Source organism: Melospiza melodia, chromosome 14 (genome assembly GCF_035770615.1).
Source record: "Melospiza melodia melodia isolate bMelMel2 chromosome 14, bMelMel2.pri, whole genome shotgun sequence".
Lineage (NCBI taxonomy): Eukaryota > Metazoa > Chordata > Aves > Passeriformes > Passerellidae > Melospiza > Melospiza melodia.
In genome coordinates, this window is record NC_086207.1 from 13,303,261 (window position 1) to 13,324,572 (window position 21,312).

Below are 21,312 nucleotides of genomic sequence, written 5' to 3' on the forward strand. Positions count from 1 at the left end.
TCATCGCTTTCACTGGAGCTGCTCAGTCCTCAGCACTTCTGAAAAGGAGGCCAGGCAGACTCTGAGCACACAGCCCACATTCAAATCCCTATATTTCAGTTATCTGGGTTTTTCAGGTTGCATTCTAGGTTTCATCTTGATTTTGTGGTTTACAATCAGCTTTGAATGTTCCTCTTGTTGAGCAAAGTTGTTTTGTTTTTGAATTGCTGCAGAGGGATGAGAGATTTTGCCCTGAGAGCTTTAAAGCATCCCCAGCTGCCTCTGAAATCCCTCCTGGAAGCTGCTCCTCTCTCAGCTAGAGGCAGCATGATAGGACATGGATGGGAAAGAACAATGTATGCTCCCTTCCAGGTCTGCAAATGGATCACCCAGAACAAGGGACCCCTCTGTGACATGACTAGTTGTTTTCATGTTTGATTTTACCTCATAAAAGGGAGGATAGGAAAGAGATAAGAGAGGAGCAGCAGAGTCAAGCAAGATCTGAGCCCTGCTGGGCCAGCAGTGACCTGCCATGGCAGAAGGGCCAGGTGACAGCACTGCCAGGGCTCAGCACACACAGCCAGCACACTCACCTTGGGCTTTAACACATTCCTCTGCCCTTTTCTGTATTCTGCTCCCTCTGCTTTTCTGCCTCTTTACCATCCCATACCATTTGTCAAAAGCTGACCCATGGATTTGGCTTAGAATTTGGAGTTTGCCTTTCTCCCCCATGGATATCAGCAGCTGTGCTGTGACCCAGGCAGCTCAGCCTCAGCTCCAGGCACAGCTTGGTGAGGTCTCTCCTGCAAAAACCCTTCCCTGCCTGGCACAGCCCATCTGCTCCCCCAGCTCAGGGCCACCAAGGAGCAGGGAATCATTGCTGTGAGCCTGGGAGAGGCTGGGAGCCGAGCCCCAGCTCCGTGGGAGATCAGGCTCTACAAGCAGAACTTGGGTGACTTCATCCTTCAAAGGAGGGAGCGTCCCCTGGAGCCAGCAGCTCCATCCCTTATCTCCTCCTGGGAGCCTCACACAGGCTGCCTCTGGGATTTGCAACCAACAAAAAGGAACCAAAATGTCAAACCTGACCAATTCCCGCCCTGACTGGAAAATAAACTAGATGTTGGATTTCAGTTTAAGGACCAGAACATGTAAATGCCATCCCAGGCAGGATGGAAGTTGAAGCATCCAGTTCTAATGAATGTGCAGATGTGCCTGTTAATAAAGCTGTGAGAGCAAGTAATTGCTGCTTTTTGTGGCACATAGCTCAGACTCTGTGCAGTAAATGGGAAGGACTGCCAAATCCCATTTGTTACTTCTAACACTCTCTATGTTATGGCTTGTTTCTATGGCAATAATCCCAAGAAGGATTTCATGTCCACATAGATCAAGAAATAAATCTCATGGACATACAGCTGTCTAGATGAGGAAAAGAAAAAGTTAGAACAGCTGTGAACTTACAGGACACATCCTGGCTGCAGCATAAAACAGAACTCACAACTAATGATTTATTCAGTGCAATCTCTCACTGTCAATGCCATTTTTATTATCAGATAGAAACCATCTAAACAGGATATTGCCTGAACTTCTGCATATTATTAAATGAGAAATCTTGCTGAAATACATGGTAATGCTTTTTAAGAAAAAGTACATTTTTAAAAAGGAAATAAAACAGCTGTACAACTGTCACTGAGACATCTGTCTTGGGTATTGTCAAGAAATTAAATTTGACTTATTTATTATGAAGTTCTTGAGTAACCTGAAGTTTTCAGGCAAGGCCTGTGTCATACCTGAGCTGGTGCATGATTGCCACCTTACTTGCCACCAAAGAAGACTTGAAGGTTTTAACAGATGCCTTTTGCTCCCTTTTATGTTACATTCACAGCAGGATGAGGCCAGCTGTACAAAGGATAAAAGCCTCTTGCACCACTAAGCTCAAAAATAACTAACATTAGCATTTGGTAGACATGAATTCAGGACAGGGACTTCACTGCCTAATTCCTTTTTCTGTTCATACATTTCCAGAGTTCTCTTTTCAAGAGTGCTAAATAGAAACAAGATCTTTCTTTGAAAGAGCGCAAATACACAGACAAGGCTCTGCTGTCAGTCACTCACAGAACACAGAAACAAGGGAAGCACTGGGAGGAACACAAACAAGCAAACAACCAAGGAGATTTGTCTTATTGAGCTCTTTGGATGATGGAAAAGGCAGCACAGGCAGAGGCAGCCCCTGCCCTGAAGGGCATGGACAGGGTGAGAGGCAGCACTGCCAGGCTGCAGCAGAGAAATTCCAGCTGAAGAGAAAAAGCAAATCATCCCCTGAGCACTGTGGAAGAGGGGCCTGGAAAGGATGTTCAATTTCCACCCTGGGAGGTCTTCGAAACCCAACTAGACAAGACTCTGAGCAAAATTCAAGCCCTGCTTCAAGTGGGAGCTTGGACTGACGAGTGCAAGAGGTTGACATTTCCATTCAACTATTGCCCCATTTCTGAGATTTTTAATATAAACCCTGGCAAAATTGAGTCCAGAATATTAGATATTTGTAAAGAAGTCTAACTTGCCTAAAAAAAGGTTTTTCTGCTTTTCCTAGAAACAACAGCTCAAATGTGGTAAAAATGACTCAAAACCTCACTTGAAAACCTCTTGGACTTAACCTGAGGTCAATGAGATTTAAGGCTGTGATTCAGCAGGTGCTTCCATGAACTTTCATCCAATTCAACACACAATGTTTTGCTGTTCCTCTCATTTCAGAAGCAAATCTGATGCCAATTTCAGTTGATAAATGGTGCTCTGGAGGAAGTGAGATGGCGAGATGTTAGTGAAGGGCAAACTTCCACCCCCAACACGCAAAATGACTGATGATACATGTGGCTGCACACACACAGCATTTAAACTACCTCTGTGCTCTGAAGGGCTGACACCAGGAGATAGGAAAGTGTTTCTGCACTGGCTAGCAAAGCAAAAAGAAAATCCAGGGCAGACTGTTTCTGGGACTGTCTCTGTTACACAGAACCTCCCTTGGGGCAGAAGGCAGGGCATGGGCCGCCTTCCTTGCCTACAGGAAAACAAGGTGATAAATTGGAAGCAAAGGCAGATTGGACTCAGCACTACCTGGAAAAGGAACACCAAATGCTGCTGGGCTGGGCTGGTAACATTTTGTGTTAATTTTACCAAAATGTTATATCCACCAGCAGTGGCCAGAGCAACCACACCACCATTTAAAAAATAATGGCAACATACACCTTTTTATCTTCCTCCACTGGCCAGCACCACTGTATTTCAACACAGTGATAAAAAAAAGCATAAACACTTCTCACTACCAATGATGCTGCTTACATAAAATATTTCAGGACTTGATTCACTGAGCTAAAGCATGGAACCAAAGGATCACCAGCGCTTGGGACAAAAATTACCCACAAATTCTGCACCTATCTACATCTCCAAGTGCCTTGAAATCTGTGGAAAACCTGATGGAAACTGTGGAGAAGTGCCCAGACCTGGAAGAATGAGGAGAGTTAAAGGAGCCCTAAGCATGCACTGGTCTGCAGCAGGAGAGGTCCAAGGTGCCAGAGGATGGCTGCAGGCTGCAGCTCTGCCTCCCTGGGCCAGGCAGGTGACCTGCAGCACAGCCACGAGGGCAAGTACCCCCCAGCATCCCCCAGCTCCACCACTGGCTGATACAGGTGTCCCCATGGCAAGTGCAGTTAATGCTAACGGGGACACGAAATGTTCAGGAAACATTTAATGTGGCTTTCAGCGCCTTTGATGTGATAAGTGTTTTATCCTTTATCAAAAACCTAATCGCACTGTTTACTTTTGATCTTCATTTCATCTCTGCCTTCCATCTGCTCTGCCTCTCTCAAGGGGAAACAAGAGCTGGTGCCATGTGACGAAGGGAACGGGGCTGCCGACTTATCTTCCTTCCCACCCACTTAACTTCTGGATTAACCAAATAAATAAAAGCCTTCCCACTCCAGGGATGAAAGGCACAGGGTTCTGACAATCTCCCAGCAGAACTACAGGAGCTAGAGAGGGTGGCGAGGGGAGGTGTGGAGAATGGGGTACCCATCTGTGCCATGAGGAGGCTCCAGTGTCACTCCAGCAAGTGTCACTCCAGTGTCACTCGAGCACGTCAGCATTCAGGGGGCAGGGGACACACCAAGGGTATGGGAGACCCAAGTGAAGCATTCATTTGGCAATGTACAGACTTTAACAAACATACCTAATTCAGAGTGAGTTGGGAATCAAGATAGAAGACATCTTCCATCCCATCTGAATCCTGCAAAAGTCTTTTCTGATCAAGCAATCACCAAAACCATAACTAAAGGAAGATGGCAATAAAACATTTTGGAAAAACATCTTGATCAGTTTTAGTAACCAGGTCTACTACCCAGCCATCACCAACCACATGGGGAACAACCCCTGTCCCCAGTCCCTGTCAGAACAGCACAAGCCACACTGAGGTCTCATCAGCCTCAGTACCTGCCCACTGCTGTCACACAAGCCCCAAACACCACTGAGCTCAGCAGAAACTGCAGTAGCAGATGCTCATTTTTCTTTACATTACTTTCAGTAATTTTCCAGCTATTCATCTTTGCTGACAAAAAAAAAATATGCGGGAGATAATCATAACAAGTTAAAATTCAGATTTTTCTCTGCTTCTTTTGTAGGGAGGGAAGCAGAAGAAAGAAGAGAAAAGAATTCTGGTGTTTCAGAATACAAAAGGAAAACCACTGCAATGTAATTGCTTCCAGTTGCCAAGGCTATGGTTAGAAAGGTATTTCAGCAAGAGTACCTGGCACTAACAAACTCAATGTATTTGATGATGATGTAATTAGGAAAGTGGGAGCAGATGTAACTTTCTTATCACCTTTTCACCAGGCCCTAAAACATTCAATTTACAGCCCATGAAGTTGTGAGATTGCTGAAAACTCAACCTGTCAATCCCAGTACTGCTGGAAGTGGTTAAGTGAGCAATATAATGAAGTCTCTACATGAGTTAGAAACACAAAGGAAGCACAAGGGATAAGAACAGTGGAGAAAAACATTTAACTGCAATATTCTCCAATCTCAATAATGATGATTACATCTCAATGCAGGTTCCCTCCCCTTTCCTACCCACTCCGTGCTGCAGCTGAGGAGTTCACTGAGATTCCCATGAATGAGGCTGCAAGAGCAGCAAGTGAATGTATGGCTTTGGATATCTAATCAGAATTAGATGACAACTTTGTTTCCTTTGATCCCACCTGGTTCTCACCTCTTACTCATCCACCCACACATATCACTTCCCTAAAGAGTTCACCCAGTGAAGCCTTCTCAGAGAGGAGGGGAAGGAAAACTCCTCACAAATCTAAAGCAGCTGTCACAGAGAGCAGCCTTGGGTAAAGGAAGGGGAGCTGAGCAGCAGAGAGGACAGGACAGGACAGGACAGCTCATTGATGTGTTGTGGTAAACAACACTCAGAGCAGGGCATGTGGGCCAGGAGCCTCAGGGGGCCTGGAAAACTTTTCTTCTTTTTCTTCTGCAAAATTGAACTCCACAGAAATTACTGGGCTCTCCAACTCCACAGATTTACTCCAGGCTAGAACAAGATCTTCTGTAATTCCCCAAGAAATGCACATAGGTGCACTCAAAGCTGCAGCAGAGCCAGTGTATGTCTGCCTGCTGAATCCATTCCATCATGTCAGAAAAATGATCTTGTACTAGAGGTTCATGAGAAATATCTTGCAGTCAGAAAAACAACCATGCTAACCAATTACCTCGAAACCTGACGGACATGCCTCGGAAAGAGGCCCAATTTACAGGTAAGGAGGCATTAAATCAATTACCAGCACGGTGCAAGCAAGAACAAGGTCACCTTGCTGAAGGAACATTTCTGTTTGTGCTCATGTCAGAGTATTTTGCTCAATGGAGAAAAATGAAAACCTGATTATCATGAATTTGGTAGACTGGGCTGAAGTAGAATGTAAATCAGAAAAGGGAAGATTTATGGCCAATTAAATTGAACTCCAATCAAAATCCCATTCAGGCAACAGTTCCCCGGGGGCTTCAATTTGTTAGTGCCACATTTTTTTAATAACTTTCTTTTTCATGTAACATCAGCAATAATAAAATCCCTTCAATAACAAGCAGAGCCATGAACACTTTATTTATCTTAAAATGCCATCATTGCCTGGAATCATGAGGCATTGAAAGGATGAGCTGTAATCGCTCAAGAACAACCCCCCACAGCACTGCAATGGGTGTAAAGCTTTTTTTCTTAGTTTCAGAGCAATTTCTCTTTTCATTAATCTGGTTCAAGTCTGAAGTATTTCTCCTGAGTAACAGGGAGCTGGTGCTGACCCTGCCAGGAGAGCAGCACAGCCTCTGATGCCTCAGACCCTTCCCAGTGCTGGGTGTGCACGGCAGACACAGCCCATGGCAAATCTGTGCCTCATCATTAGCAGATTTTTAGAGTTATTAGAAGGAGAAGGCTATCAACATATTCCAGATGCCCTTGACAATATTTAAATGCATGCCAAAGGCAGCAGTCTGGATTTCTCTCTTTAGGCTAGGAAATCTATTTTCTGCTCTCTCTCCCCTTACACCTCCCTTTCCTCCAGAGTTCCTGGTATCTTGGTGAAGCCCTCAGACAATAAAAAACTATTCTGGTGCATAGACTTTTTTTTAAAGTAAAAGTTATCCTTTCTTTATCAGCCCAGAAATTATCCATTATAATTTTCCTCCCTTTTTTAAGGTAAGAAAGAGGCTAAATAGAAGATAAATGGGGAAAGGAAAATGAGAGTGCTTAGGGTGGAAATGAATTACTGTACCTTTTGTTAAACACTAAATTGCAAACTTTCCCCAGAGTGGAGTCAGAGCTCAACCAGGCATGGACAGAGAGGGAAATCCCGGAACAAAACCACCCAGGCAGCATTCCCAGAAACCACTGACATCAACAGGAGCCTTTTGGCTCAGCTCAGCCATCACGGACAGGCCGCCACCAGGACTGCCTGGAAATCAGTCAATGCTTGGATCTTCTTCCTTCAGCAGTGCAAGTGGTGAGGAGAGGAAGTTATTTAAGGATAACTAACACTTGTCGGCTGCAGGGCTGTGTGGTTTTGTTGGGCAGCCTGGGCTGTGGCATCATCAAACTCACACCTAAAATCAAGACAGCCACTGTGGAAATTGTATTTAAATCCAAATACCCGAGCATGACATCCTGACTGCCTTCAGACCTCAGCAGCCACCTCCTCCCAGGAGCAGCTTCTGCCAGAATCTGAGGAATCAGAGAGGATGAAAAGCAGCATGGCAGAGTCTGGCCCTGCAACACCAACAGCTTTGCAGGAGCAAGGCTGCCTCTCCCCAGCTAAATGAATGCTGTCTCCAGTGCATGCTGTCAGAATTACAATGGAAAGCCCGTAAATAAAACAAAAATGCAGATCTCAGTCCTCCTCTCATGACATGTTGGTGAGAACAAGCCCTGACAGGAATAAAAATCCTCCCACACTAAGCAAAGCAATTCTGCTATTTATGCAGAAGGAAGAAGGAAAGCTGTATATCAAACAAATAATTACAAGAGCAGCTTTATCAGTCCCTGCTGATTACTCTCAGCTCGGTTTGATGATTCTGCCAGAGCTCTGCAGGTTGTTCAGAGAGGTGGATGTCACAACATTTTACTTGCAGTTCTTTCCTTTATTAGCACCTACTGCTACCTGTCTCAGTCAAAAATCTTGGCATACATTTAGAAATTGGTCTCCTGGAATCTGTCAGGGAGGTTTAAAAACCTAGAAATCATATTTTTATACATACACAGACATCCTCAGATAGACACCACGTGAATATGAATGCATAATGATGTGTTTTGGGTGTTACATACGTAAATGCAGTTATATAGAGACATTCATGAAAGTGCACCCCTCCTCCTCAATATGTAAATACAGAAATTCAAGTAACTTCCTTACCACTGCTCCAGTTTGAGTGGGACATTTCTGTTGACCTACTTTCTTCCCCAAATTTGCTAAAATATTAAATGGAAGAGGGTCTCATTTTTATCTCAGAAAACATCAACACACTCTGAAGAGCAGCACAAGCTCTGACTGTCAGCAATGTCATTTTATCACCACTGTTCATTACAGTGTGTCCAAGCAATGCTCAGTTACCAGATTAGGAGCAGAAATTTAAGTGACATTTGTGCCAATTACCCAGGTCTGGAGGCATCCCTGAGATTTATGTCCAGCTGCAAGGCATCCTTTGTGTGGAGCATCTCTGTGCCCCAGTGTGCAGTGCCTGGCTGAGAGAGGGGAACAGACAACCAAGCTCCTGATTTATGGTGCTCACATCCCCGAGCCTCAGCTCACCTGCAGGAGCTGTGGGCAGGAAAGCTGAGAGGTCAGGGCTGAGCCTGCCTGTCAGTGATGGATCCAGCCACGCAGGCTCCCTAGCACAGCCCCCCTCAGCCCTGGGCAGAGAGGCACTGAACACTCAGATATTGAGGCAGGGAGGGTGGCACAGCACAGGGGCTCCATCAGCACGGCCAGCTCAGACACAGACTCAGGTTATTCCATCCCAGCAGCCTCAGAGTGCTCCAGACTGATGAGCAGGCTCTCATCCTCCATGGGTGACATATGGACACGTCTCCCTAAAAGAAATGAGCTCGTGAGCTTCTGGATTTCCCCTTCTGCAGCACCATCTGTGCCTCTCCCATCCCACACCCGCTGCTGCAGCCTGACCCGAGGCAGCCCAGGCAGCAGCACAGCATCCCTGGCTGCCCCAAATTCAAACACATCCACACTGGAATGTGCTCAAACCCATACAAGCTCAGCCTGCAGTTGGGCAGGCAAGGAGTCTTCAGCAGACAGATTTTCTCTGGCTGCATTAAGTATTTAAAAAAGAAAAAAAAAAAAAAGAAAGAAGAGACTGCTGACATTTAGGATAACACTGCAAGTCTGTGGCTGGAAAATAAATCCCTCTGCTTCAGGAGGAGGAAATCTGAGCTGCAGCACAAGCAGCAGCGCAGGTGAGGGTGCTGGGCCCATGCTGGGGCTCCCAACAGCCCAGGGAAGCACCAAGCTGAGCCCTGGGCACCCCTTCCCCAGGGGCCACGGGCAAGGGAGAGTCACTGCTGAGCTGGCTAATTGCTCATTAGCCGAAATTACCTCTGCAAGACAATTCTGTGATCACTGCTAGAAGTCTGTCATTATAAAGGACTGCAGACATCAGTTCTTAGCCTCCCATCAAAGCACCAGCAATGTGATGCCCTGGCTTTGGGACCAACAATCTGCTCTCAGAGAAACATGGGGATTGCCCGTGGTCCATCCAGCCCTCCCACCTGCCTCTCACACTGGCCACCACCACTGGGGGCATCTCAGACAGGCAGGAGCACTGCAGGGGCAGAAATGGAACATTTTACCCACTACAGCTGCCTCTTCCCGCTCCTGAGTTTGGACAACAGTTCATAACCTGAAGCATGAGATTTAATATCCATCCAAAACCTGCTCTTGTTAGTGATTCTCAGTGCCCAAGCAGAAATTATAACTCTCGGGAACCAGCACCAGAACTCTCAGAGCTATGGCAGGGAGCTCAGTGAAATACACTCCTGTCAAAGGAGCTGATTCTAAATATTAGGAGATGAATTTTTTTTCTTGGCATCATTCCACTGATTTTTGTGCTATAAAACCCAGGGGTGAACATGGTCCAAGACATACACAAAACTAGCTAAATTCTGAAGTGCACTTGCTGACCTCATAACTCTTCAGCAGTTGAAATGTGGGCTGCAAAGCCAATTTCCACAAGGGACATGTCCAGTTAACAGTGGGAGACTGTGCTGACTCGGGCTGTGTGAGCACACTACTGAGATATTTCCCACATAATCTACATTCATTCCATACTTTTTGGAAGTGCTCCTCAAAAGATGGTGTCAAGGGTGCAAATCCTGTAGATCAAAAAGATACGTGACCCATCAGAAGGCACAGAGCTTTAATCACTCATTATTTTGGTGCTCTGAGCAGCCCCAAACAACACATATGGGTTTTCTTCCCCTCAGCCTCAAGACTGCAGGTCAGCAGCTTGCCTAAGGTTTAGGCAGCCCAGATGGGGACACAGACACCCCTCTGGATGCTTGGAAAAGGATATGCTGCACAAGGACAGTGAAAATCCCAATTTGTGTCTGTAGATAGCACCCAACATAGAAAAACTACATTCCTTCATTTTGCATCTTGTTTGAGCAACAGTGATGTTTTAATAGCAGCAACTCTCACTGTTATGAAATTGCACTATTTTAATAATATAACAAACTGGCTGATACAAAATTTGAATGCACACCAGAGTTGTTACCCTGTGGCTAAATGTCTCACCCTTACTTAATCTTCTCAGGCTCCAGACCTGCACAGACAGACACAGGACTTTAAATTCCACAGGGGAATTTCTGGTAAACTATGCATCTACAGATATGCAAACATGGAGTATTTGCAAAAGGAAGAGTCTAATGTTACCTGTAATCTCTCAAGCCTGTAGATTTATACCTGCAATTGAAGAAAAACCTTGACTTTCCACTCTGCGTGGAAAATTGGATGAATCACAAGCTCAAATTAGGCTTGGCATCAGCTCATGGCTGGGGCCATATTCTTGCCATCTTAATTCTGTTCTGTGGCCTCAAAAAGCTCTTGAAATCAGTGTGAGTATTCCACAAGATTTTTCTGTTCATGTAGGTAAGGGGAGTCACCTTTGCTCCCCAAATACAACTGAAGGCTCACATCAATATTTACAGCAATAAGGTTAGAGATCACATTTAAAAACCCAGTCTCTGGTATTTGCAAACTTTCTAAGAGTGCTAATACCAAAAGCAGAAATGTGCAACTTGTCTTGAAATGTTTATTCAACGAAACAATTATTTCAATTTGAATAACTCTAAAGAAGCTGAGCCAGCATCCTGCTGCAAACAAAGAATATTGACAAGAATCCTGCTTTATGCTCAGTTTAAGGCAGTAAATAGAAAATATACACAGCCCTTTGTCAACAGGAATAACCCAAGCAGGAATATGGGATAGCACAGAGTGGCCCCAAGGACTGTTTTAAGAACACTCAGAACTTAAATAATCATAGAGATTAGGGGTCAAGCCAGCAGCATGTGCCAAAACCTGCATGGGGGGTTCCAGTACAACACACCCTCCATAGACCCATCTTTGGGAACTGGAGTCAGGCTGCACTCACACAATGAGTTTGCAGGAGGATGGACAAGCACAAGTGAAGATTTCATTGCTGGATGCTTTGCCGGGATGTCCCAGCTGCAGCTATGATGGACACAGGGTATGGGAACCTGATTAAAAACCCATGTGAACTCCATAAAGAGAAAATCATGGAAGGGAGAAATGTTGTGAAGTGCGCAGTGCTGAGTGAAACCAGGGGGCTGAATGTTTGTAAATGACACTAATTAGACCAGAAAATGTAAGAATGACAGAGCCTCACACAAACCTCCATTAAAGTTTCCAGCAGTACAGCTGAGGAGCTGAAACACCACAACAAACAGCAAAGCTCCTGCTCCAGGCTTCACAACTCTGCATTTAGACAGAGTGATGGTTATTCTGTTCTTTGGGAGGGCACTTTCAGATCTAGTAAAATTCCAAATTTTCAAATTCCCATTTCAGCAGTCCCTGCTGTACTTCTAGATGGCACTGAAATTTCACAGACTGTACTTCCCTACTGAAAGAATCTATTTAGGAGGGAAGCAGGAAGGTAACCAGCTGGAAATCCATGATGGAGGAAAGACTACTTGTTACCTCCCCAAGGGAGACAGAGGAGAGTAAAAGTTAATGGAAGGATAATCAGGAACTCTTCAGGGATATCAGTTTATATGCCAGGAGCATATATAACTGAGACTTGTTTGCATATCAAGAAATTACAGGAGAAGGTGTGACAGCCAAATGCAGCTTATGAAAATATGGCTATCAGTAAAGCTGATAGCTGCCTCGCATGTGAAAACCCAATCCTAACACTCAGCCTGGCAAGGGAAGCTAAATAACATCAATATGTCTGCTCTGGGCAGCCGTGCAGGGAAATCGCTTCTTATGGCATTTACAATGTTTTCAGAAGACGTGCCTGGGACTCAGAGGAACAGGCTGGTTGCTTGGGGAGTTCAAGGATGCCAGCTTAAAATATCCACAAAATTGAAATACTCAAGCTTTAAAACAACATGGTAGAAGCGGGTGCCTTTTAATAGTCAGTGGAAAAAAAAACCCAACCCAGCAACTCAGAGATTGCTTGAAAACACCACACTGTACTACATGAACAGGACAAGACATAACTCAGTTTTTGACAGAGCTCTGTATATTTAAGTTCTTCAAAGATTTTTAGAAGCTTAAACTCCAAAGAAGCTGCACTGTCCAAAAGCAGAGATGTATTGCTATTTATCTGCTCAGCAGTGCACACCTGCAGTCACCTCTCCTCACCTGGAGAGCTCCATGTATCTCAGTGGGGCCAAGAGTCAACATCAGTCCTGGCATGGGAGGACTATTTCCCTTTGGGAAACAGAAGGAATTCACCCACATCTGAACACCCTCCATACTGTTACAAGCCTTTTTCCAAGAACTATCTTCTGAAGGGAAGTGTCTGTGAAGATCCTCCCTTCACACCAATGCTCCCATTCACTTCCATCCCACACATTTAATAAAGCTCCCAGCTGGTCCCTGCAAATGCCACTGCACTCTGGCCAGATCTGTGCCCTGACCTTCCTGCCAAGGCCAGCACAAAGCTCTCCTTCCTTCCCTCCCTGCTCCAGGCTGGTTGGCAGCGCTGCTACAGCCTATTAAACACTGTGAAAAGGAAGGACCACGAAAAGCCTTTCACTGGGATAAGTGATCAAATGCAGGATATTATTATTAGAATCTGTTTTGTCAAAAAGGAGGATATTGGCCAAGATTATCTCAGTCCATTTTGTGATCGTTTCAGTGAAACCTTTCCCACTGGCCAAATCCGGAAATGTGTGGGAAATTAAGTGATTTAGCCTATTATCCATCTTTTACCACACTAATGACCAACATTCTTCTTGACTGTCCAGGGCATTTTTTAGTGTGTGCCTGCCATTCATAAATGCATAATTGCCTTCTTGTTTAAAATCTGTATTAACATAGTGAGCAGCTACATGGCTACCACAATTACCTGGGGCACAAAAAATCCATCTCACATATGGTACAATCCACCACCATTTTTCAGGGCTGTAGTCCATTTTGCCAGCTTAGTGACTTCTCTGTGAGAACTCAGTTTCAAAATCCCCCAGTCCTCTGCTTTTAAAGCTTTCATGTTACACCAGCTCTTCATTGTGCTTCACTGCCACACCACACACCATGAGAAGCCAGAGTCAAGAGGTTATTGTGGAGCTCAGTCCGTCATTATTCAACATTCATTTCTACAAAAACCTCCAGGAGCTTCCAAGTTCCAAGCGACCCTTCACAAAGAAAGAGTTTGGTCCAGCACCACGTCTCCATCCTCTGTAGAATCCTCATATTTTTTTCCTTCTCTCTCACATCTCCAAATTTTTGATAATGTTCACCTTCTCTAGGCAGTTCAATGACACTTTTGATTTGCAAGTGAGTTCAGGCATGCATCTTACCGGATGAGTAGTTTCACTACCTGCATTTCAGTATCACATCAGTATTGGCCTTCTTCCAACCAGGAGACCTAGAAGAACCCTGAAGAGGTCTTTGTATTCAGACCAAGCCTTCTGCTGAGCTGCAGGCACCATCTGTAAAGTGCAAATGACATCACGGCATGGCCGGCGTGTTCTTCCGACAGTAAATTTGTTTGGCACACCAAATCAAAACCGAGCTTTTTCAAATTGTCAGCATCTTGAGCTCAGCCTTGCAGCTAAACACCACGTTGTGTTCCTTCTACTCCACCACGTCTCACACTTCAGCAACAATGCAATCTCAGCAATCAAACCTGAGCTGGCACTTTTTGTGATGACTCACAGAGGTGATGAAAATAAGATTGCTCTCCCAGACTTGGGCCGGCTCAAAGTGGCACCAAACCTATCACAGAGGTGTCTCTTCATTCCCCACCCTTTGTTCAAAGAATTAAACACTCACACAGAGAAGAGACAGATGCAGCAATGAAATGGCCATTTCACCCTCATTTGTCACCAGTCTGACTCTTAACTAATGGGGCTTGATGTAGTTGTACATTATGGTTTCGGATGGGTGTCTTTACTCACACTGAGTTATGCACTTCATGAGGAGCAGCAGCAAAACCACACGCTCACCAAGCAAAGCACTGAGAAATAAGGCTGGAGTGAGACTCTGTAAGTTAAAGTGACATTTAGTGGCATAACAGCCACATAACCTCCAGATGGAGGCTCTTAACCCACAGCAGACTTATTTCTAAAGCTGCGTTTGTCACAGGTGACGTGCAGCTACACGCTCCCCAGACACAGTGACACACAATAGAGAAACCTTCATCCTCTCTGAAGGCAGAAATGTTTGTCCTTGTCACCCAGTGAAAGATGGCAACTCCAGCCTGGTGTGTGCTGCAATCACACCAGCACAGGGAACCTGGCAGGAGGAAAATTAAAGCAGCCAAGAGGCAGTGCCTACCTTTTGAATCAATTTATCTCAGGGCACGCCTGCAGCCCTCCTCTGTGAGACATCACTGCTGTGCACTGGCAGCATCACTGAAATAGTCAACAAATATCGACCTTTGAAACACCAGCCAGGCTGTTCTGCAGGAACCCTGCATGTGACTCAGCGTGGGAATACATCTTCAAAAGCAAGAGTTTCAGGCACCATTCTCTTAGAAAAAGCCAAAACAAAACCCCAGCTCCCAAACAAACAGTTCATTTCAAACCACTCTTTCTCCTTCTTTTCATTTTTAATTGCACCAGGAATGAGCTTTTCTGGAGTACTATTTTGAAAGTCTTGGAAAAGTTCTGCCAAGTCCTAGAAAAACACAATGTAATTTTAAAATTACAGTCTGACAAACTGCTGCTTTGAGAGAACAACCATCTTCTAAATGACTGAGCAGGAGGCCTCAATCTTTGCTTTACACAGGCTAGAGAAGAGACTGCAGGAGCATATAGTGGTCACTGCTCCACTCCATGCAGGCCACAGACTTCAACAGTATCTGAACATCACCACACTGGCAAAGAAAATCTCAAGGAATTGCCCTGTACCATCTTTGCTTGGCCTGAATTTGGTCACTGTCCTGAAAACATCAGGATGGTACCACAGCATGTCTGTATCTTGTTACAATGTCAGATTGATACCACACAGCTCCATCAAATAATAACTAAATCCATTTGTGTTATTTCAGCCTGAGCTGGACTGTGCACTAGAGAATACTACACAGAGACAGGGCACATGGATGCAGCTATGATCACCTGAATGAGCTCATGGTCCACACAACAACCTGGACTGAAGCTGGAGGTGGGACACCAAAAGCAGTGACAGATGATCTCTGCCTCTTACCACAGATGGGAAAGTAATTTATTTTCATTTCTACAAATCCTCTGCAGCTTTCAGACCTGTCAGTAATAAAGCACTTTGCAGCAGGAGCAAAGTGGTGCAGGATAATCCTGTAACATAACTCATCCTAATGAACTGCAGTGATGGGCAATGGCACCTTTGCTTGCTAGCCCTGCTTTGGAATCCCCCTCAGCAGGAAGGATTTGGGGAGCTGTCAGAGGAGACCCAGTGCCACCAACCCCTTCCCTGCACAGCCACACTGCAGGTGCCACAAAGATGTCCCACACAGGACAGGGTGACAAAGAGCAGAAGCTGCTGGCTGAAAGCCAGACCCAAGATGCAGAACGTGATGCTATCTGCAAAGAAAAGTGGTTTGGACAAAGTTCCAGCCACAATTCTGTCTTTTATCCCCAAATGAGCCCATGCCCTGCAGTCATCCACCCTGGGTCCAAGCAGAGTGACAGTGTGTGACATGTGTGACATGCAGCCCCACTGCTGACAGCCTTGCTGGCAGGAGATTAAGAAGAGCTTTGTGTTGCTGGACATGAACCCATGTCCTTCAGCTGACCCAGAGGCCATCAGACTTTGAACCTGAGTATCACCATGTCCCTATGGCCAAGGCCAGCACAGAGCCAACACCAGCAGCAACTGCACCACCTGCACCTCCAAGGAAGCTGCAGGAGAGGGTCAAAGCAAAGGAAAATCCACTTGTCTGGTGAACATTTAATTGTGGCACAAGACAATTTATCCAGGGCGGAATTCACCCCTGAATTTGCCCCATGGGGGAAGGGCAAATTCACTTTTAAGTTTTAAAGACGGACTTCAAAAAAATTCCAGCAGCTGGACACACCACATCCCACAGCAGGAGTGAGTCCCTTCCAGCTTTAGTGATCCACCAAGCTCTGCTTGCTGCTGGCTGTAACCTAGGGTATTAACAGTACAAGATTTATGTCTAAAGCATATTAGTAACACTTTTAAATGGTGAAGGAGGCATTTTAGCAAACACTAAATTCTGCAGAAGCTCTGTTTGGCAGAGTTATCGATAATCCTATTAATGACAAGGTGCAATTTACAGCAGACTGGCAGTGGAAAGGAGATACAGGACTTATGTGAAACAAAAAGATAATGCAATATTATTCCATTGACTGTGTTTTCTCTTAATTGCCTTGTTATGTATGCTCAGGGCTCACAATCTATCACGGATGAAGTTGTTTGTTCATAAAGCAGCACACAAGAGGTTTTTAATCCAAGATCCCTCTAGCTGCATTTCAGGATTCATTTCAAAGTTGTCTTTAATTTTTCTATTTTGTGTAGGTTTATCCTAATATTAGCAAGCACTCCTCTGAAAAGAAATTGCTGCGCTCAGTTGTGCTGCTTGTCCTGGATTATTTGACTGCTTACTAAGGCTTTACTCAGTAAGACTGCACAAAGAGACATAACTTGCAAAGCAGACTGCAGGGCTCAAGTCACTCATCCCAGGTTTGCAGAAGGGCTGCTGGCCCTCAGGACTGAATCCAGCTCATTTGTGCATTTGCACAGACCTTTTGCACAATTATGAAACAACTCTATCGAACCGAATGCATAATTCTAATGTAACAAGCAAACTTAAACCTCTAAGAATATATCTCTCCTATTAACACATTAAAAATACATTGGAAATTTTAAAGGTTGCAGAAAGATGCATTTAAAGCTTTAAAATTACTTAAATTATTTGTTTTCTTTTCAACATTATCTCATCTTCAGGTGTCTGTGTGGGAGGGCAGACAGATGGTTACTCAGCCGAGGAACTTGAGGCTGCTCTGCCTTTGTACAATGGCAACAACCATCAGTCTGGAAGGAAGATGGGCTTCAGCCCGGGCCAAAGTCCAAATTCTGGAGAAGAGACAGTGGAAACATCCTTTATGGGAACTGCTCAGATCCAGCTTTTGTGTGGTTTTGCTTCAGCTTCAATTCCCAAGATGCTCACAGATGGATTTGGTCATTACACCATGAACAGCTAAAAAACCCAAGGTGCACATTTTTATACCATATATAGAGGTAAGAATGTCAGCTATGCCGGGAATGAAGATGATGAATGAATTTACTTTATTTCTAGTTTTAATTATTGGGTAAATTCCATTTAGCACCTAGAATGTGAATGTGTTTTATTACAATAATTTGCTTCCGGCATGAAGCCAAGGCAGAGCTTCCAAGCAAGGGGGAGGGGGCATTAAACTGTGTGTTGAAAGCACTTGACATTTCTCCATTTCATTTCCTAGGTGCCACATCATAAATAAGCTCAATAAACTGTTACTTACAGCCCTGGCCAATTTGAAATCCTACGTGATAGATTTATTTCAAGTATACCCTGTCCTCCAAAGCTGCTGGGAAACAACAACTTGACACTGCCAACCTGTTATTTCTAGATCTGACATTGTCTGGACATCAGCAAAGCCACTTCCAGTGCTTGTTTGCAGAGATGCTGAAAGTCACAGGAAGCTGATGGCTGCCTGCATTCACTGCTTAAGACACAACAGGAAAGCCAGGTGACATTCAGCTGTCCTACATCACAGACACTGCCCAGAAATGCAGACCACAAAAATGAAGACATAGATTTGGGTTTTTTTTCAATTTGTATTCCACAGTTTAGGAGAACTAGAAAATTATCCCTTGCTTAGGATCAACAACATTGGCCAATCTTTATCTCTACTCACATTGCAACTAAGTTGATTTGTACCAGAATAACTCGAGTTTCTCAGAACTTTCCCTTTTAAAAGCTATCAGCTGGCATTACCTGCCTCTGGCAAATGCAGAGCAAAAACCCCCAGGTGTTTCTCTAGGTGTGCTCCTGTTAAAATACACACTTGGCTGGTGTCCTCCATGCAGATGATTGATGTGAAGAGGACTGGGACTGGACTTTCCAATTTGCGACAGCCTTACCTCAAAACAAGCTGCAAATGAGTGTGTCACAGTCTGCTGTATTAATTCAGGTACATGGTGAAATTAGTGAAAACAATCAGTCTTGGGTCTGACACAGGCTGTGCAACTGTTTGATACAGCTGCTGTAAGTTGGGGGCTCACACCACAAGGACTATCTGCAGGCACATCTTTGGGCTTCTCAACTTGAGCTGTTTCAATTGAGCTGCTCTGGCTGAAATTTCAGCCTCAAGTCAAACCCTATCCTGTCCATCCCTTGACAAGGCTGTTCACCACCAGCACCCTCTGCATGCCCAGAGTCCTCCAGCAGCATTTGCTTCTCACACCCTCAGTGCAGCAGCCCGGCCTGTGAGCCCAGCTGGAGCAGCTGGCACAAGGAGACAGCCCAGGAGATTTCCACGTTATCATGGCTCTCCATGAATGACTTTGAAGGGATACACAGATCCTATCTTCAGGAGACTGGCTGGAAGGGCACTGCCTGTGCAGGCAAGCTTGTTCCATCCAGTCCTTTATCCTTTAACTCTCAGGATCTCCACACAGCAGAGACAATCCAGAACCACCCTTGCCAAAACCTCCTACACAAGGCCTGCAGGAAGGTCATTTCCAGCTGCCAGGACTATAAACGAGGATGGGACAACACAGCCTTTCCTATTGGATAAAGATGTTTATTCCAACCTACACATCAACCACCATTGTTTTCATTAATAAGTATTCAAATCTCGTCCTGTTATGAGCTCCAGAATTACTTTTACTGGTTAGTTTACACAACATACATAATTACATTTCCATGAATACAAGCCCCATTTCCTGTCGTGCCTTTCCACCCAGAGAGCCAGCTCAGCACTACATTAATGCATGGCTGGAGGCTGCCAAGGCCCTGGGAGCCTCCCGACAGGGAGAAGCTTTGCCTGCACAGCGGGGAGCAGGAGCTGCACCTGCCATGAGCAGTGAAACTGTCGTGCAAGGGTGCTGAGGGTTCCTGTGCACAACTGTGGGGCCCAGGGGAAGCTCCATATGCTCTGAGATATCTGGGTGGTGCTGTCAGACAGAGGCTGCTTGGCTCTGCACAAGTGCTGGGGATGGGATGGGGCAGTCCCTGCTGCCAGCCCTGCAGGAACACACGTGCTGTCCCACAAGGCAAGGTTCCAGAAGCAGCTGCCAGGCACTCAGTGGAGCCACTCACACCAGCGCTTCTGGGTGCACTTGGGAATTTGCACAAGTGTCTCAATGCTTGGCAGGCTCCCTGGATTCCCTACCACCGGGGAACCAGGCACAGAAGAAAGGACACTCTCCACACATTTCAGCCACTGCAGGAGTTCTCAGAGAGGCTTCAGTGAAGGAAACAAGAGCTGAGCTTCACCTCCACGTTCTGCTCATGCCAGCTGGAAAAGGGAGGATTGGGCAGAGAGGGAACAAATCACAAGGCTGTGGTTTCCTTCCAGCAAACAGAGCTCAGTGCAGTGGCTGCTCTGGAGCCAAACCCTCTCCACTCCTCCCAGCCCGTGCCCTCTCAGGGCTCCCAGCAGGGCCAGCCTGCAGGATGTTTCTGTTCCCTCATCTCCACTGAGATCTGAGGATCTTCCAAGTTACAGGGGGGCAAAGATCAACCTGGTGCAAGTTTCCCTCTCCTGGATGAGACATCAGCCCATGCCAACCACTGCTGCATTATGCGCATCTCAAACTGCTCACATCTCAAACTGCTCCAGCTCTGCATTAGCATTCTGAAGCACAGCTTCATCCTCCTGCTTCAGAGACCAGCCCCTGCTTTACATAAATCTTTAATGAAACGCTCTGCCTCAAGCACCGTGCCTAGGAACAAAAGGCAGAGTTGAAGGAAAACAGTTTTACCTCCAAAAAACCAAAGCAGTTCTCCAAATAGCACACAGAAATTACATTTGCTGCACCAATCTGGAGTCCCTGGAGCCCCACTATAAAGAAGGCAGAGCACTGAGAAATGTGAGAAGCTGGGACAAGTGTAAGTGCTTTGCAGAAAGAGAGGCAGGAGAGCCATCCAGCTGAGCTTCATGCTAGAAACACAGCAGGACAGACCCAATGTCCCAGTGCTCGTGTCTGGCTGATGCCCACGTGGGAGGTTGTGAAGCTGCAGGTGCCAGGCTGGCACCAAATGCTGCCCCAGCAATGCAACAGGTCAGCAGACTGATGTTAAAGCCTCGAGATTTAAAAACATGCACAAGTCTATCAAATTCCTATTCCCTAACCATAAGAGTGCTTATGGTTAATGCTGTCAAGTGTTTCAAGTGCTTCCCTCAGGAATTTAAAGGCTGTAAATGTTCATCACCCCCCTGCAACACATGCTAAGTAGAAATAGGACCAGAAATTGAAACTGTTCAGGATGAGGAATTGTTATTTTAGGATAAAACTAACAAAGTACCATGAAGCTAAAGATAAAATTGCAGGGGCTGACAACACAGTGTGACAAGGACAGTGAGAGTCCTGATGCAAAACAGTGACCAGGAGATGCTACAAGATCCTCAGAGCTGGGAACCTGCAGTGCAAAGACATCCAGCATTTAGGGCTTCACACTGCAACACTTTTCAAACTGCTTCTCAAAGCAGTCTATAGGAGTTAAGGCATGTATCTTCCATTAAAATTAATGGGAAATGTTTGCTTAAATCCTCAAGACTGCCTTGAAAACATGTATTTCAGATTCACAATCTGGACAGGATGCTTTAATTTTAATTTTTAATATTCACATCTGCATGTAGGCCCCAGGTCAGTAAATCATTTAAATGTGTGCTTCAAAATGCAACAGCCAACAAAGCTACTCATGTGCTCAAAATTTAGTAAACATATAAACGTCCCATCCAGCAGAGATGGAGCTGCTCAGATGGTTCTGGGGTTTGCTGAACTGATGCCTGAAGCCTGCAGAGGCTGCCATGAGAAGTTCCATTTTGCCAACACATATCCCAATGTTACCATGCTTAAAACTATAAATCAAGGGAAACAGCAATGCCAGAGACGTGCTCAG

General features: G+C 45.3%; 1 protein-coding gene across 5 annotated transcripts in view; it reads right to left on the bottom strand.

Moving 5' to 3' along the window:
* Positions 1-21,312, bottom strand: part of RASGEF1C (RasGEF domain family member 1C) — a 71,626-nt gene that overhangs the window by 32,667 nt on the left and 17,647 nt on the right. The window contains exon 1 of one of the 5 annotated variants that reach the window (XM_063168769.1): positions 8,316-8,444. The exons of the other annotated variants lie outside the window; for them this stretch is intronic. The gene's annotated coding sequence lies outside the window, so the exon portion shown is untranslated. Of the gene's footprint in view, positions 1-8,315; positions 8,445-21,312 lie in introns of those variants that run through there. 5 annotated transcript variants of the gene reach the window in all.